An 18,138-nucleotide genomic window follows, 5' to 3' on the forward strand; every position below is an offset into this window, starting at 1 on the left:
AAAAACATGCTGTGTATTCTCACCGTAGCTCTTCTTGGATATAAAGAGACCCTCTGAAGCAAATTCTTCAGCCTACTATTCTTCCAGAAATAGTAATCTAAAGCATCAGACATTTCCTATTAAAGTTTTAAAAACATAGCTTTAAGTCATACATTACATTGAATGCTTGAATATCTCATCTGATTCAGTAAGTTTTAAACCCCACAGAGGTCACATTTTGAAGCACTAGTCACTTTTTACAGCATCTCCAAACATTAAATAAAAATAAAAATTATTAGGAGGAATAGAGCCATCTGTAGAGGCTAATAATGTGTCACTTTGATATTATTATTAATAATACTATTATTTCTGTTTCCTATTAGGGAGATCATGATTGCTAATGACTTTAAACTAGGAGTGATAGCCTTCATTCTGGCCCATCTGTGTTGCAGCCAGAGCAGCGTGAGAGGATCCAGTTACAAAACAGTTGTTTCTCCTGACCCTATTTGGTGTCTGGCTTTATCCTTGCAGCTAAACCTAAAGCCTTGGCATGCCCAGCTCAGGCCTGTGATCTAGTTACAACGGGCTTGGGCCCAAGCCCTGCAACAGGCTTTAATGGTCTTGTGACCAGGTCAAGGTCAACCACATTGTGATCAGGTACCCAAGCTTGATTCGTTTAGATACACAGTACAAGGTCCACATAACCGATCTTGACTTCGTCGGCCATGGCAGGAAAAACTGTTTTACCCAACCTTTGAAAAAGGGACGTGGTAGCAGAGCAATGTAGATGGTGGCTTACTACCACTTTAGAAATAGGAATGCCAGCCTTGTTCTTGGTTCTTAGCAAAGGTTTCCTTCAGTCAGCTCATCTGTACATCACCTCTGAGGCTTGGACTAAAGTAGTTCACGTGCCACTAGCCACAACGCTTCTCTGTATACTGTGCCTTTGCCATACAAAAACCACTTGGACACAAATCGGCCTGCATTTTACATTTCTGCAATGCGACTTGGGTTCAACACTTACAGTGAGTCACTTCAAAGAATAATAATAGTTAATTCAACTAATTGTAAATATTAGCATAAGCATAAATGAAGCAGGGTCTGTTGTCAAGAAAGTGCTTGAGGAAAAGAAAACACCACATAGACAGCTCTAGTTTAAACATTATAGCCGTATAATTTCATTAACTGATTAAAACAGCAGTATACTGAGCAGGCAGTTTCCTCCTCTCTAATACCAAATACGTAGAAACAGCGCTCCCTTTTCCCCTCTATGTTACTGTTGTGGGTCATATTTAGTGCTGATGATTTGTAATTTATCCAACAGGTACAGGCACATTTCCCCCAGGTAACATTTGTAAACAGAAATAAAGCTGGTGGTGTATTGTTTGCCTCAGAAACTCTGCAATTCTAGTGTGTCACAGAGTAGGCAGTGATATGTAACCAAGACCAGTGATAAAAAGAAACTGCAATTGTTTTGTTTAAGGTACAGCTCTAAAACTGTACTATGTGGATTTCCATGGTGTAGCAGCACAGACAGAAATTACTTTTTTCCCGTCTATAAGAACTAGTTATCTGATTCTCTTTTGTTTCCCTTATTCCAATGTTCAGTTGCATTTTAGTGTTCAGAGCTATAAGGATGCATTGAAACTTATGGAGCCTGACATTTTAACTATCTCATCTTAGCATGATTCATCTCAATTTACTTTCTTCAAAAATGTAGCCTAGAAGAATATGAACCATTTTGGGGGCTTGCTAGAAGGCCATAAGCTCCATTAAAGAGTATAGTATCAGCTACCTTCCAAAGAGGGTTTGCTTGTTATGGGTCTCATCCTGCAAAAGTAATAGGTGCCTTCTGGGAAAGGCCATGTACTCTCAAAGGTTGAATTCACAGGACTGGGGGGGAGCTAAGCCCTGAATTGAGTCCTCCATCCTCACAGTGTTTCTGTGCTCTGCTGTAAAAATAGCAGAACAAAGAAATTCACAGTTGTTTCTGCTCTGTATTTGAGTGTTAAGCAGAGCAGAGGCATCTCAACAGTTAAATAATGAGGAGATTAAAAGAGCTTCAATAAATTTGATGGGTTGATATGAGCAAACAAAATTATTCATGTGATATTACACAAGTGTCTGTTCAGAAAACACATGATTTTGGAACTATGGCTGCAGCTTGACAAGTATTCTGGGGCAGATCCTCTGTGTACATCAAGTGTCATCGCTCTACTGAAGTCAACGGAGCTGTGACAACTTATACCCATGGGGGCTCTGCCCTTTTGTGCACAATTCTTGTAATAATCAAATTGCACTACACACAGAGCCCTGGCTGCGCGACCATCATAGTGTAAAGTGCTCTACAGACAGCAAGCTGGACAGCGGCCCATTTAATTGCCGAAGGCAGAGGTTTCGGTATTAAGACTTGACTTTCATTTAGATTTCAGATTCATCTGAGCTCTGGCTACAGCGATATGAACACAAACTTTAAACATGACTCGTTCAGGCACCTTCCTTTCAGCACAGCGGAGAGTAAAACACCCAGCAAACCCACAAACAGCATTAAATAGCATTAAGGGGCTGTAGTGGGGAATGGAAGGGCAGCGCGCACGGAGGCACACAACTGTCTCCCGCAAGAGTTCAACAACACTTAGCCTGGCCTGTTCCCCTTCTGCACTTGTAGTCACTGATACAGTGAAACAATAATATATCACTAGACCTGACCCTTTGGCCTTTATGAATTATCTGTTTTAGAAAGATGTGAAACCACCTTTTATATCCAACATAATAGATATTTAGACATTGTAGATCAATAGTGAACAAGTTTTCTGGTTATAGTTAATGGGTGCCAGAGGGGCATTCTGACATTGACCTCTGACACTCTTGTTGACAAGAAATCTATAGAGAAAAAAAATAGGAAAGACTGCCAGGTTTAAAAGTTATGAATATAGATCTACAGCGAATAATGGTAATTTTCATTGAGCAGAAATTTTTCATACTTTCAGTTTCAGATGAATTTCTCCAAAATCCTTAATTCTGACCAATGTAAAATTAATAACTGGCCCTTGGTGAACATGTGAAAACAACTGTTCAGCTGTATGACACAATTTTCCATTTGTTACTTGTATGATATTGTTCTGCTGTCAAAGAAGACTTTTCCCTTTATAAAATAGGCTGTCATTTATAATTCCAAACCAGCACAGATTTGTTAAACAGCCACATCAACATGGGTCTGGATAGGAAGAAATGCAAGCTCTGGTTCTTGAGAGAAGCTAATCTGAAATTATTTTTAAAAGAAAATAATTTTATAGGAATTTAACATTATGATTTCTTACAAAATCCGTTGCTAATATGTATTGCCATCAAAGTACTCAAATAAACACTTATTCCCTAGCATATCAGATACTTCAGCTAAATTCTCATGTAATTAACTGATGCAGCGAAAGACTTAATAAAGGTGGCAACAGCTATGTGTATAAAATTATATCGCTGTATTATATACTTCATGGTACTCGGTAAAGAAAGTTATATTCACCAGGAGCAGTTTAACCAAAGCAGAAAAAGAGAGCTAATTTCCAGCAGTCTGTTTTACACCACAGCACAATCCAGCATGCATCCTGGTAATGAAATTAGCTCTGTCACGTCAAGTCAAAATGAAATCCGTGTGAAAGGAGGGTTGCCTTCTTTCCAAAGCACATCCCCTCCAACGTAGCTACTGTATTATTATGTCACACTCCAGTAACGCCGCACTGAGGTCTCCGTGGCCTTCCTGCAGCTAAGCACCATTGAAAACACATTTGTCCTGGCTGTTCTTTTCTTTTACCCCTCCTCTCATCTTGTGCAAGATGAATCGCTGCTGGATCCAGACTGACTCCGAGGGCAAAGCCAGGTCTTGAGGAGGTAACCTGCCTCCTACGGCTTAAACATTTTAATTAATTTTAACACTAATGCACAAATGAGAGTTAATCACTCTGCTGCGGTGCTTTCTAATTTACCAAGTTTATTCATTAAAACTTTCTTCACTGAACTTTGATTGAATGTCATGCTTTTTAAAAGGCCTCTCAAACAGCCTTAAGGCTTTTAAAACTGGTGTCTCTGGCGACTGCTGAAACACTCTTTACAATTTGCTTTGCAAGGAAGAATGTGAAACTTTGGTGGGAGAGGAATTGAGAGATGCAGTTAAAACAAGGTTACTTGGGCAGCTTAATAATAGGCCTGCTTGGAAATACTCCAGTAAACATACATGTGCCTAAAATTATCTGCTAAACATAAAAGACATGTCTTAACTTTTACAAATTCTACACCAAAACATTTAACAAGCCTCACGGTATAAAACTGTCCACATGATCATGATGGCTTTTGTCATTTAGTGCAAGAATGTAATATATGCTCTATGACTATTAATTTTATGAGATTGCTTTACATTATACTGTTATATGTTTTATTGCTGTGCTATATAACAAAAAGCGTGGTGATAATGTTATTTGTTTTAGATAATATATTTGCAATGTGTTTGCTAATCTAATTATTTTAGAATCAATATAATAAAACCTTAAGTACACAGTTTGGTCTATTAATTGCTATAACTAAAATCTGAAATTTATTGTTTAAATGGAGGTTCTTTATTTCAAATTAACTGAAGCAAAATGTAATCTTTACCTTTTTAATTAACTGTGTTCAATATTAGGTAAAAAAATACCTCACATTTCCAGTTTCATAATGAAGGCTGCAATCAGAAAGCCTGACACTCAATCATACATTTAATTGGCTTTTTTAAAGTCATTTACATTACTTGGATCTCCAAGGAAGCTGCAGTTAAGGGAAGATTCTCTGCACATAGTTTTGTGGGAAAATTCACTCAAAACCTAGATGCACAATACTTTTATAAAAATAAAAAAACTACGTGGACATGTCTGTAAAGCTACATAGGTAGCTTAGGCGTTCAAGGAAGGTGTGGACGTGGCACTGCGGGACGTGGTTTAATGGGCATGTGGGGTTGGGTTGATGGTTGGACTTGATGATTTTACAGGTCTTTTCCAATCTTAATGATTCTGTGATAAAACAAAGTAAAAATACTTGTTTATTTGTGCCTCTGTCTACCTATGGGCACTGGGAGCTTTACACAGCACCTGGGCTGCTTAGGAAGATTCTCCACCGAAGTCTGCAGTATCTGTGATTTCCTTCAGTAAATGCTGTGGGGTACACAACTCTGTTTATTCACATTTTCTACTATACGTTTCTGTTTTATTACAGTTTTCTTCTGCACTCTTTCTTTATTTTGGGAAGGAGCTAAATTGTCAGCACAGTCAGTCCCTTAGGACCTAAGCTGTCCTAAGCATCTAAGTCATTTCTGTTAGGTGGACCGCTTCATTGTAAAAGCCCTATGACACCGTGGGTGGTTAAGTTAAGAAAACTGCCTCAAGTGTCTCTATTAATACCAAATTCCTGCTTCTGTAGCTAGTGCGAGTTCAAGGTTTACTCAGGCAATGAAAATCTCTAGCTAGAGATGAAGGCTAACCTTCAAGTTTATAAATCACAGCCAATTCTAAATTTGAATCAATTTTAAATGTGAAAGTACTGTGATTCTTACCTCTTCTATTGCCTTTACACTTCACCCACTGCCCTACCACTTCTCCTAACATTTGTTTGGCATTTCCAGTAGCCACAGATCCAACAGGTCCCGTGGACAGCCTGGAAAACTGTTTCTTGTGCCTGAGGAAAATGACTGACGTGTCCGGTGAGTCTAAAGCACCTGGGACAGGCAGGCTTCACTGCACGTTTTCAGGACAATTGATTTGCACATGAACAGCATGTCCGATGTGACTGGGATGTGATGGATTTGCCAGTGCAAACCCACTGCCCAGGACAGGCGACAAGACTTGGGCACGTCCTGCATGCTCCTTCCACATGACCAGGCTGGCACATGGACTTCTGTCTGGGAAATCCAGCACGAGATCAAGGAAATACCATGCCTCATACTGCAAATGCCTGTCAACCTACATTGCAAATATTAAGACTGTCAATCCAAACCACTCGTGAGTGCTGTCCATAGGCCACAGATCCCAGAAAACAGAAATCACTCCCTCCACTGTTGTTGTCTCACTGTTTCGCCATCAGTGATGAGCTCATGTCTCCAGACTGAGGAACAGCCGAGCTGTTTGAGCTGTGCTTGTACAGTCTTCTTCTGACCCACAATTAGGGCCTCTACGTACAGCAGTAATACAGCATCCACACTCTCACCTTCCAGCACAACCGCCTCAGACTTCAGCCAGCCTCCTATCTTTTGTTTTGCTTCATCTACCTATTACACTTCTGACCAAGAAATTAAATTCTGGAAAAAGGCATTTTTAACAGCCTTCCTTTTGCACCTGGGAATTCCCACAGATCTCCTTACATCATTCTTTCAGCACACTCTTGGGGTAACTTCTCACTTGCCTGGACTGTGCAGACAGTTGCACTGTCTTTTTCAAAGTCAAACCAAGTGTCACGATTTTTCCTAGAATTCCTCCTTTAAAATTCTCATACTAGTGTTTCCTTAAGGACGTTTTCCTTTGCTTGTTCATATGTTGCTTCATTAAAAGCTTTCTGCGTCTCTTTACATTTTTGTACAAACACACCTATTAGTCTATTGTATTTTTGGATGGAAATGTTCATCAGCTTTTCAGGAATGATTGCATAGTTTTTCTCATCTTCCTAGGAAATTTATGAATCGATATTTTCAGCTTCATTGCTGCTCAGATTCTGTGAAACAATCCTTATGTTCAGATCTTTCTATGGGCTCATCAAACCAAGAGTCCTATTGAATTGGCTGCAGTTCTGTTTCCACCTCATTATGGTGGGTGGCACCGTAACACATGTACAATTGTAGCAGGAGTCCTTTCTTTCAATTCCAAACAGGAAACTTTATTAGAATAAGAATTACGGTCACTGATTGAATTACTCTGTCTCCTTCTGCCCCTCTGTAGTGCTTAAATCTAAAGTCCTCCCAGAGATCCTCCTCATAACTTCATGTTACGGATTTAAGCAAACGCATAGGTCATAGCAACTATCTAAAATACCCATACACCAACTATGTACTTGTTTCCATATATACACGTGTCATATTTAATAAAATGGCTAGGATGAAAACTCTACCTCAAATATCAATTCTTATAACCAAAGACCTACAACAGCCATTTTTCTATAACCTGTGTAAATCCTCCTGTCCAAACCAGAAAGAAGTGAATGATGAATGTGCCCCTGCTCAATCATGTCTGCACAGAACATCCCTAAATTAATTTCAAATAACAAATATGTTTGTAAAAATTAGACTTTGCCAGCAGGAATTCACAAACAAACAAAACCCACTATTTTCCTTTAAATACATTAGTAGTTATGAATAGCTAACCCAGCTCCAGTCATTACCTAGCAATGAAAAACTGACAATAGAGTTATTAGGATAATATACTTAATTAATAGAAATATTAAAAGATTCACCATTAACCTGCATTTGCTCAGAATGCCAGAGGGGTGATTAGTTAGAATGGCACAGAATATTTTATAGTACTTACTGCTCTTATAAGAAGTCAGAGAGAGGAAAATGGAGATCCATACCGCTACTGGATTTGAAGTATGACCTTAATGGTGTTCAAAGTTTTAAACAGGAATAAAGATAAAGAGGACATGGAAAAATCATACCTTGAACTTACTAAAGGGATTAGGACACACCAAAAAGATACATTTCTTTGTAAGATAACCGATACTATAAATTCAAGTCGTTCCAAAACTTTTTCAACTCGAAGCAACTATCTATCATCTTTAACACTTCTCACAGTTCAACATCTGTCCATAATGATCAAATTTTTATCTGAAAACACTACAAACCTCTCTTCATCATGCATCAGACATGCAATATAAGATGCATAGAATAATTCTGTGAGTCAGTTACAGATGGTCTGGAAACCACTGTCTCAGACAAGTAAAAAGTGTATATATTTCATGCATCTGTACTTCAGCAAAGCATAGGTGTAAGTTCACATTAGAAACTATTTGTTAAGCTGTAGAAAATTATGACTAGCAGGGGTTTTATAAAATGTATAAAAATTTGGTTCAAGGAAAAGTACAACAAAGAGTTGGCAAGAAGAATCAGGGAAGCATATTGTAGTTTATTAGTGACTGCAGCAGACGGATGGATTTTGTGGCGGTTGGGATTGTCAATACAGAGAAGTCAACAGCTGAATTCCCGAAGGCTCAGATGGGGCTGGCCTCAACGCATTTCTCTCTCCCGATTAACTGATGTGCTTTGTCTCCTTTTGTTATATAACCTCAGAATAGTTCAGGCATTAATAACGGAACAGTTAAAAGGAAAAAGAAAAGATCCCACACCTCATTATCCGGCTTCCTGTTTGAGAGATGGTGTGAGACCAAATTAGTGTATGTTTGGAAAGCACACTGTAAGAGCTAAGCATGGCAATAGAGATGCTAATTTAGAACTAAATAGATCACTGGGAACCAAGTTCACCAACAATAAATCTGAATTCAGTCACCTGGAAACTCCAGCAAGGCTTTGATGCTATAGAAATTGCATGGATTCTTCTGCCTAAATGTCTTCCTGTAGGCATGCAAAACCACTTAAAACTAATATGACAATACGATATATGTTGTTTCCTTGCAAAGTGAATAGTGACTCATTAGGGATGGATATAAATCGCTAGTCCGAATTGTAACTTTTAAAACTCTAGTTTCAGAAAGGAACCTCACATACAGATTCAAACTTTACAGCTTCAACATCACTCTTATTAACTAGTGTTTACAAAATGGTGAAATAAACAGAAGTCATTGGAGTCCCACCCCAAGCCCTGCAACAGCACATATATTCAATACAGAGCTGAATGGATGGAGAAAGTTAACAAAAACCACATTTTCTTCCTTAAAGAAATATTTCCTACTGACAGATTTTGGATTGCATGCTCTTTGAAATACTGAAGCTATCACAGCATGTTCCCAGAGAAAAAATATTAAAAGCTAGTAGCAGTAAGTGTAAAATGTGTGACGTACATACAGACAAATACATCCCTCTGTATGCATACATACATAAACACACCCACAAAATGCCGTATAAAAGCACACCTACAAAAATCATACGCACCTCAATAAAAATATTTATGAACAAATAATTGAATTTCTTGGGAAAAGTCCAAATTAAAATATTCTTGGTCATATTCAAGAAGGACTGCTTGGCAAGTCAATTTTTTCCTGAACATGCCTTTTAAACTGTCTGCTGCTGTAGGACTGTCTGGGAGAACTTGTTACAGCAATCTGCATGGACACTCGGACATTGGAAGGGGAGGTGGAGGGAAGGAAGGCTTTGGAGAGGAATTCAGGGGGCTAGTCTGTGTGCACCCAGGCTATAATTAGCAGTGCTATATGGACTCGGAATCAAACCCGAGTTTCATTTTGAGCTAGCTTTAACTTAATTTTTAAAAATAAGAAAATTCAAGATAAACAGCAGACAAATGAAAGAGATTTCTAAGAAGGAGAAATCCAGTGAAAGGATGAACCTAAGTCACAAAGTTTAGATTAAGGTCTTGATTTTGCTGTATGCAACATCATACAGTGAGGATGCTGAATCACGAGTCTGGCTTGGATTATCCAGACTTCAAACAGAAGAGGGTTACTTTTTTAAGTACTTCTATTTCGTACCATGGAAGTAACATCTCTCATCTTGTCACAACCCTAGGGCTGATGCATCAGACTGCAACTGGACACTTTTGATTATATGATTTTTACAGCATTATTCATTTAAGTGATCACAAATTGACAGAATAGTCAAGAAATATTACATCTAGACACATCCAACTAAGAAAAAGTGGGCCCTACCCAGTTCACAAAATAATAGGATGGATTGGGATGAAAGAGCTATTTTTTATTTTCTCTCCTAAACCAAACACATATAAAACATACGAAAAAAAGGCTCATTAGAGGTTTCAAAAACAGAGGCAGTGTGGGTTTGTTACCCAGCAGGCTTGAGAGAAATAACACCAAGTAAATTTCCGATTAAGCTAAAACAAACTGTAATCTTCAAGATGTTCCACATCAGTTGAAAGCCAACACATAAAAACTTCAAACCTCCTAGTTCTCTAGAATTTTACCAGGGGTCCATAAGCTCAATCTAAGAATTTCTTCTTCTTTGTGACAATAAGTCAGAAAACAAAGAGAAAGAACAAAACAGAGGGAAAGAGGGAGCTTCCTCTGCATCAACTTCCTCTGCTTCCTATGGGAAGTACTCACTGAGTACTCAGTGGTCCTGGAAATCAAGCCATGCTTTTTTGTGTCTAAACATAGAGTTAGAGGTGAGGCTTCAAAAAATTAAAAGTGGAAATATTAAGCCAGAATGGGATATCTTCATTTACCTTTTGATTTCTTTGAAAATTCCTTACCTCAGCTGTTATTTGGAGTAAGCAGAATGCAGGTGTAACTTGTGACCATAACCTTGGCTTCCCTCTGTCAAACAGTGCTAATGCCATCTCAAAGGAGTTCTGCAACAATTGAATGAGGAGTTCTATCTATTTTAATAATGTTCTAAATACTTCCAAACTTTGTTTCTTTTTTTAAAAGCCAGTAGTGCATTAAAAAAATTAAGCAGAAAATTAATTTTCCCAAATGTCTTCAGTAATTGGACAGAATTTCCAGCAAGCACCAGATCTTCGGAATGAAAAAAATGTCTCCTGATTTTGGCATTATAATCCAAAAATTCTCATTAGCTTCTTCAATTCATTTAATATAATTTACCCCTCCCTATGAGTTTTTAGGTGATGAAAAAGATTAGAAATGATCTCATAACAGTCTGTTCAGTATTTTACATTCACTGACCTTTTATGTAATTTGATATGTTCCTTTGGATGTCTATTCCAAGTATGGTGGGTGAGAGCTTGATTTATAAACAGTGTATGCACACAGGATTTTTATGTACTTTGTTCACACCATCAGTTTTTTCTGTAGTCATTCACAGTCTAATTGCAATTCATTAAAGTACTTTTCTTTTTCTTAAAATCGCCTTTCTTTTTTTTATGTTTCCGTACCAAAGTAGGTTTCTTCCAAGAAAGGGAAGTCTTCAAATGCTGGTCTTGTGATAGCTGCTATGGGGTCCCTTGCTTGTACTTCATGCTGTGGATCTCACAGCTGTAGTAGAAAAGGGGCAGATTTGCTTTGAAGGAGGTTTTTTATAAAAATCCATCTCTTTCACTACCTTTGTCTTCAGTATTAAGTAATGGAAGACCATTCTCCCCACTAAAATTCAAATAAAATAGCTTTGAAAGAGCAGATTCTTGGTTCCTCCTCCTGATATCCATCAGGCAACACAGGGCGGCAAACCTAAGCGATGATCCCAAGTGCACAATGCATCTGAGGGGGAAATCTGATTTCATTTCACCTGCTGTTGTGCATGTGGTAGTGAAAGTCCTCTTGAAAGCAATGTAGTTTTGCATGGGTTAAATTACGCACTTGTAAACAGTAACACAACTCTAGTCATTTTTATTTGGAACTTTGGAAAGTATTTCCTTTCTATGTCTGATAATATTCAAGCTATGTAACTATTGGATCTCCTTTCCCCTCTGTCAATATCTCTCCAACAAAACCGAAAGCATACAAATTTCAGCAGTGTCAGATGCACAAGAAAACTCTTGCACAAACGAGCAGGCAGTGTATAACACATGTTTTATGCTCTTAGTCTCTGGTACAACTCGATTCTGTTCTTTGAAGTAGAAATGACCTTTTAGTGGCTGTCATTCACTTTCTCCCTCCTATTTTCCATTTCATTTTTTGAGCTATGTACATAAACCTTTTCTTGTGCTTTAGTTTTTATTTTTGGTACAGCAGAAGGGGTTTTTTCCCTTGCCCATAGTAACACTTTAAGAATAGTACAGTAGGTGAAGATTGAAAGAACCTAAAAATATAAAGCTTCTACCATTTTCTGCGTAGTTATCAGCAGCTAGGTATGCAGCTTTTCCAGTGCACAAGAAATGGGAATGTCCATTGGATGAGACATGGAAGGAGACCTCTAGGAGGTACATACAGTTCTTGCAAGACCCCAAGGCTGGAATTTAGGATAGCTCAATCTCAAAGGAAAGAAGGCCCACCTAACTAGTTGGCCAACCTCTAAGGATTCTGGGGACCTAACTGATACATGTAGCACTATAGTGTTTATGAGGACATGCTTACAGATGTAGCCGTGGAACAGATTTGGATCTCCAGGAACAGAAACATCTCAGAGAAGAACAAAGCACAGGAATTAACCTCAGGACCCTGCTGTGCCAGCAGGAAGTTTCTTCTTTCAAAGAGAATAGATCAAATTCAAGGCACAGCCTAAAAAACTTTTTAGAAAACTCTGGTTTTCCTTCCCAGCTCCTACACAGCCTCCCACCACTGAGTGTTTCTCTCCCTTCTGCTTCCTACCAACAGTATCAGAACTTCCAAGAAACATTTTGCAGGATTATAGTGAATTCAGTCAGTGCTACTCACTGGGATAAAGCAGCCAACACTACGAACTTTTGCTGGAGTAACTATGTCTGTTAGGAGTGTGATGAAGAAAGGGATGATACATGGTAAATAGGCCTGTGCTGACAAAAGCCTCTACGCAATACACAAACAGAAAGAAAATTAATACACTTACAAGTAACAAAGGCAATTCCTCCTCAGTCATTAGCCCTTTGCTCCAGTTTGGTGCTACTCTCCTTACGAGCTCCTTCTGTCCTTACGAGCTGTCCTTCTGTGTTCAGTCCCAGCTATACAAAGTATAGATGTATTTCATCCTAGACGATCACCACTACCGTCTTTCCTCAGTGACTTTCTTTGTATTTGGTTGGGTACAGGTATACTCTGCTCAGCCTGTTTAGTCACCCTTGTGCTACGAATCTGGGGTATTCTGTAGCCTGAGTAATGCTACAGCACTCATTTTGTTAAAATAAAAGAACAAACAAATAAGAAGAGCAATACTACTGCTACACATTCGTATTTCTGTGTAGCTGTCCTTTAACAAAAGTAGCGTATTTATCAGTGCCACATATTCGGAGGGATAAAAAGACCGTCTTTTCTTTCTTCAGACATGTCTTGCCTTTGTAAAAAAAAATCCAAACACCTCCAAATATTTCTGTCTTCTTCTAAAGAGTCTAAATACCAATTTTTCTCTCAATTTCCTTATCTGCTTGTGCTTAGTGAGGAAGATGTACTGGATGAGGTAGTAAACTAAGGCTGGTGACTAAATGCCAGGCATCCAGGGGGAGTCAGGGAATGTGGTGTCATTAGCTATCCAGTAATCAAAAGAGAAGGCAGCTTATAAGAATTTATACATGACCAAATTTTCTGTTTCTCTGCTACTTGTACACGTCATAATTTTCCTTGAGCATAAAACATCCTGTATGAAAATGTTTACTGTCAGGAAATGTCTTTTTGCTGTTGGTTACCTGCTTTGCTACTCCAATCTGAGGGATTTCAGAGAAAAAGAATCGTTTCTTCACTCTGCCTAGCATACCAGCTAATGGAGAATATTTCACTGGTCTGTGAAAGGCTTTTTCTCAATCTGTGGGGAGTATTATTTCTGATCCCCAATGTAGCAGTTAATAAAGTCTCAATACTCTTTCCACCATTTCCCTCAGCACCCGTTTGCAGTCCTAAAACTCCACTGCTCCTGTCACTCTCCAGCCTCTCCAATCTTCTCTGCCAAATGATGTTTTCCTTAGCAGGAACTTCCAATGTAGCCCCAATTGTTTCTGTTTTATTGAGGGATTCCTCCTGAGTGGATTTTTCGATAGCATTTTCAACCACACCAGCAGCCACACTCCTCTAAAGCAAAATTATCTACAGCTTCCCAAGATTTAATAGCAGTAAAGTTTTTAATGCTACCTTACTGAAGTCCCCTGAGCCTGCAATAGGTTCCTTCTCTTAATATTCCATTATGTCTGACATGCTCTTGCCATCCATGGAGAGAGATTGGGTCTTGTACTCCAAGCTTCCAGACTATCACATTTCCTCCCTTTTCTAAAACATATCCTGCTCTGTCCTGGAGGTCATTATGCCTCTTCTCAGAACGAAGCTTGCACACAAACATGCACACCGTACAGAAGAAGATTAGCCAAGAAATCTAAGTTTGAAGAATTTTCAGTTTTTTGCAAAGGCAAGTATTTTTAGAATATGATTTAACTTTGGGTTGGACTGTTTCCCTCTCTCGAACAGTTATGAAAGCTGTTTCGGAATGAGATGTTTCTCAGTAGCTCATGAGGGTCTCAGCTTGATGGGTAACTCATGGCCCTGATCTGCTTGTTCAGATGCAAACCAGCCCCACCGGCCATCGCTGAAGTCAGCAGTGCAGGGGACACACATTGACACTTGCATGCATTAGGTGAGAAAATTAAGATCTTAGGAAAAAGGGAAAGGCTCCATGGGACCATGAAAACATGAGGTTAATACTCAGCAGATCAGAATTCAAATCCTAGCGGTGTCAAAACCAAGAGGTGACGGCGCTCTCAGTGATACAGGTTTAAAGGAAAGGAGTAAATTGCTGTCTGCACAAGTGTAATTCGGAGTAAACAAAGGCCCAGCTGAGAGGAACATACACCATGAGGAGGTGTTCTAATAACTACAGTGACATTAGGGACAATTTGGGTAGAGACTTGTGTTGAGAGTTTTATCAGCTCGTTTCCATTACCTCTGCAGGTAGTAATGTGAGAATACAAAGAGTTAGTTCACTAATATTTGAGATTCTCAGATAAGAAGCAATTAGTGCTATTAAGTGCTGTACTTCCACTCTGTCTCTGAAAGATAAATAAATAATATAGTATATAAATAATATAGCATATACATTTAGATAACTGCAAATAATCAGCAATTTAGAGTTCTAATCTGCCTACAATATGCCTATAATCTGTTCTACAGTCTTGCCACTTTGTCATTTTTTGGTTATGCGTTTATTTTCAAAGCTGAATTAAGACCAAATGTTTGGACACATTTGTTCCACTCATCAGGATGTTTTTACTAAGCCCAGTTCTGAACTCTGATGGTTGAAAATCAGACGTCTATCTTGCTGTTTGGCCTGCTGATGAAAGGATCGTCACCTGAACCAATAATTGTTATCTTTGCAAACCTCAGCGCTTACACTGCTTGAACAGTGACAAAAGGTATAAATCACCCCCAAGGCTCCTAATTACTACCATTAGCAGTTGGTTTGTTACCCTGTATGTGAAACACCGATGCCACATTGTAAGGACAATAGCACGGATCTGGCTTGCAGCCAAGCCTTGTGTGCGCTTAGCATAACTATATGCTAAGTGCAAGGCCTGCCTGAGCCTCCAGAGACTCAGCTTTTGGGGATGCACCTCTGAAACTTCCATATCCTTAACATGGTCATAGTATTTGCTTTTTTCCGTTTACTGACATTACAAGACATGATGGCTTGCATTGCTAAGTGCCAACACTAATTATGACATCCAAAAATCCCAGTGTTTTCACAAAACACAGCATCTCTGCATAATCACATAAGGATGGTTACACCATCAACAGTTGCCAAGTCATATTCACTGTACGTATTTATGTATTATCACTATAATCTCTATTATTCTAGCATGGCAGATACCAACTGTTAATACTACACTGTAATTTCTGTCATGTTCTCTAATGTCTGGTAGGTGTATTTATTTGTTTAGCCTCAGAATAAAATTATTAGAACTCATAAATTAAAAGTTGGTTGTGAAAAAAACACTAGGGCTGCTGGGAATTATCTATGTTCATGCAGAAAAAACTGTGTTACGGTAATCTACCACATATATAGCTACTGTATGTACTTCTGCTGGATGTATTTACATTTTATTCTGCTCAGCACTGTCTGTTTTCTCTCTATTTGACTCTGATGCAATTCTACCACTGGTAACAACGATAAGAGGTTAAGTGTTTACCTCCTCTAGTAAATACAACGTTGTGGCAAAACCACTGCACTGGCAGTGCTTTACCTGTGCCATTGCTTTTACAGTTAGAATTGCAGGAGCATTAGCGAGGCAGGGAAACTTGCTGTGAAGAGCACTGGATTTACTAGGGAGTCTATGCATGGAGCAGCTGAAGTATTTAGATGCGTGTGCCTCATTTGTGAGCATTCAAACAATCCTAAAAGGAATAAGCAAAATCAAACGCCCAGCTATCACTATATTGTGAAGGAAAAGATGAATGTGTATGATAACTGCCGAAGCAGATTAATCAAAAGCTTATGCATCTTGCTTTAAAATTTAACAAGAGTACTTTAAAATGCTGCTGCACCACACCTCGTCTGCGGAAGAGGACTGCTGACTGTGCGGTTTTAGAGTAAAGGTGGAGCGCAATCTGTATGCAAATGAAATGTTAACATGGCATATAAAAGTAAAACTCAATAAAACAAGTTTGCACTGAGCACTGAGATCACAGAAATTTGGCCATTCTTTGACTTTGTCTTCTCACTGGATTTTTGCTGAATCCGTTTTCCACACCTCTGTAATCTCCTCTGCAGTTTATATATGTTGTGTGATTTAGCAAATAAAACTAAACAGCATCTTTACTGCTAATGATGTGAGATACAGGCTTTTATTTGTGTCCACTGCCATTTAATGACCTAAATATCTCCAACACTTTTGATAGCCGGGTTAAAAGCCATATTGATTTCCCTGAAGTTTCTGTTGCTTGCATTGCAAAGAGCTTCACTAAAAAGCAGTGACTCAGCTAGGCAGAACATAGGGCAGTTGTTAACATGTCTTGGATGGGATACTGTAGTAAAGAAATCATAAGAGCAAGAAATTCTGGACTCAAGCATTTGTTGACAACCTTTCTGTGATTTTCAGTAACAGTTGGAATAGTCTGCTGGTAAAATTCAACACTGTTCAAAGAGCCAACAAAGTGCTTACGGAGTGAGGAAAATCAGGAGTTGTCCTTATTTGGAAGAAACGGAAATTCAGATCTAACAGAAGAATTTTACAGGTTAAAGAAAAACATAGGTTAACTATGAAATTGCCCTCAATACTCCTATTTGTAATGCAACATTTTGCTAACCAACCACATGTTAAGTTTCATAGAATCATAGAATCATTTAGGTTGGAAGAGACCTTTAAGATCACAGCACTTTACAAACATGAATTAGTGACTCGTTAGTTACAGAGGTGAGATTTTAAACCCCAATTCACAGAGCAAGAATCTAAAAATCCTAGAGAGTAAAAGGCCCAAAAATTCTAATTTAGGTGACTCATATTCAATACCAAGTGGATATCTATGAGTCCGGACTCTCAGATTTGTTTATTTGGCAAAAGACCCTTAGAGACAGACAAGTCTTAACAGTTGTCCTTTTGGAAAAACACACACCATTCCAGGAGAACTGAAACATTAGGCACTGCTCATGACAGGATTTATTTACCCAGAAGAGCATGTCACTGCTCTATATTTAGTCACAGAATCACGGAATCACTAAGGTTGGAAATGACCTGTAAGATCATCAAGTCCAACCATCAATCAACACCACCATGCCCATTAAACCATGTCCCACAATGCCTCGTCCACATGTTCCTTGAACGTTTTACACTCTTCCCAGATTCACCACAAAAATCTCACTCTTTTTATGTCTCTCGCTCACACACACAGAACTTTCCCCACTATCACATGCTCTAGAAGTGCTGTTAATTCCAAGAGTGTCAAACCTTCTCCAACATGCACAGTGAGTGGTCTGTGCCAGCAAGACTCCTGATTGCGTGCCCCGGCGTTCAAACTCAGCTCACACCTTGAGCAGTCTGCCACACACAAGCCAACCAAGTCAGGAGCCCGTTCAGTCCCATCGCACTGTCATTCCTGTGTGCACATTTTGTATGGACTATTCCTTCTTGTTTCCATCATGCACACATCAAGGCTGCTAACATGATTTTCCAGAAGGCATCCCCAACTAATTTTATTACATTATGTGCAGTTAGCAAACCAACATATTTTACATCTTTCTTTCATAGCGGATAATCATCACTATGACATTTAATGTTGTGCTGTGTTGCATCTCTTGAATTCCACAGTACATATATGTTGAAGATCTATTTACCTCAAATCACCTTGCATCCTGGGGTTTTTCTGCCCAGCATTTTGCCGGAGAGATTTTCCAAGCCCTTGGGGGTGTATCAGTGTGCTTTTGCATACTCTTGTCTTACTTGC

The sequence above is a fragment of the Gavia stellata genome, chromosome 10 (assembly GCF_030936135.1).
Source record: "Gavia stellata isolate bGavSte3 chromosome 10, bGavSte3.hap2, whole genome shotgun sequence".
NCBI lineage: Eukaryota > Metazoa > Chordata > Aves > Gaviiformes > Gaviidae > Gavia > Gavia stellata.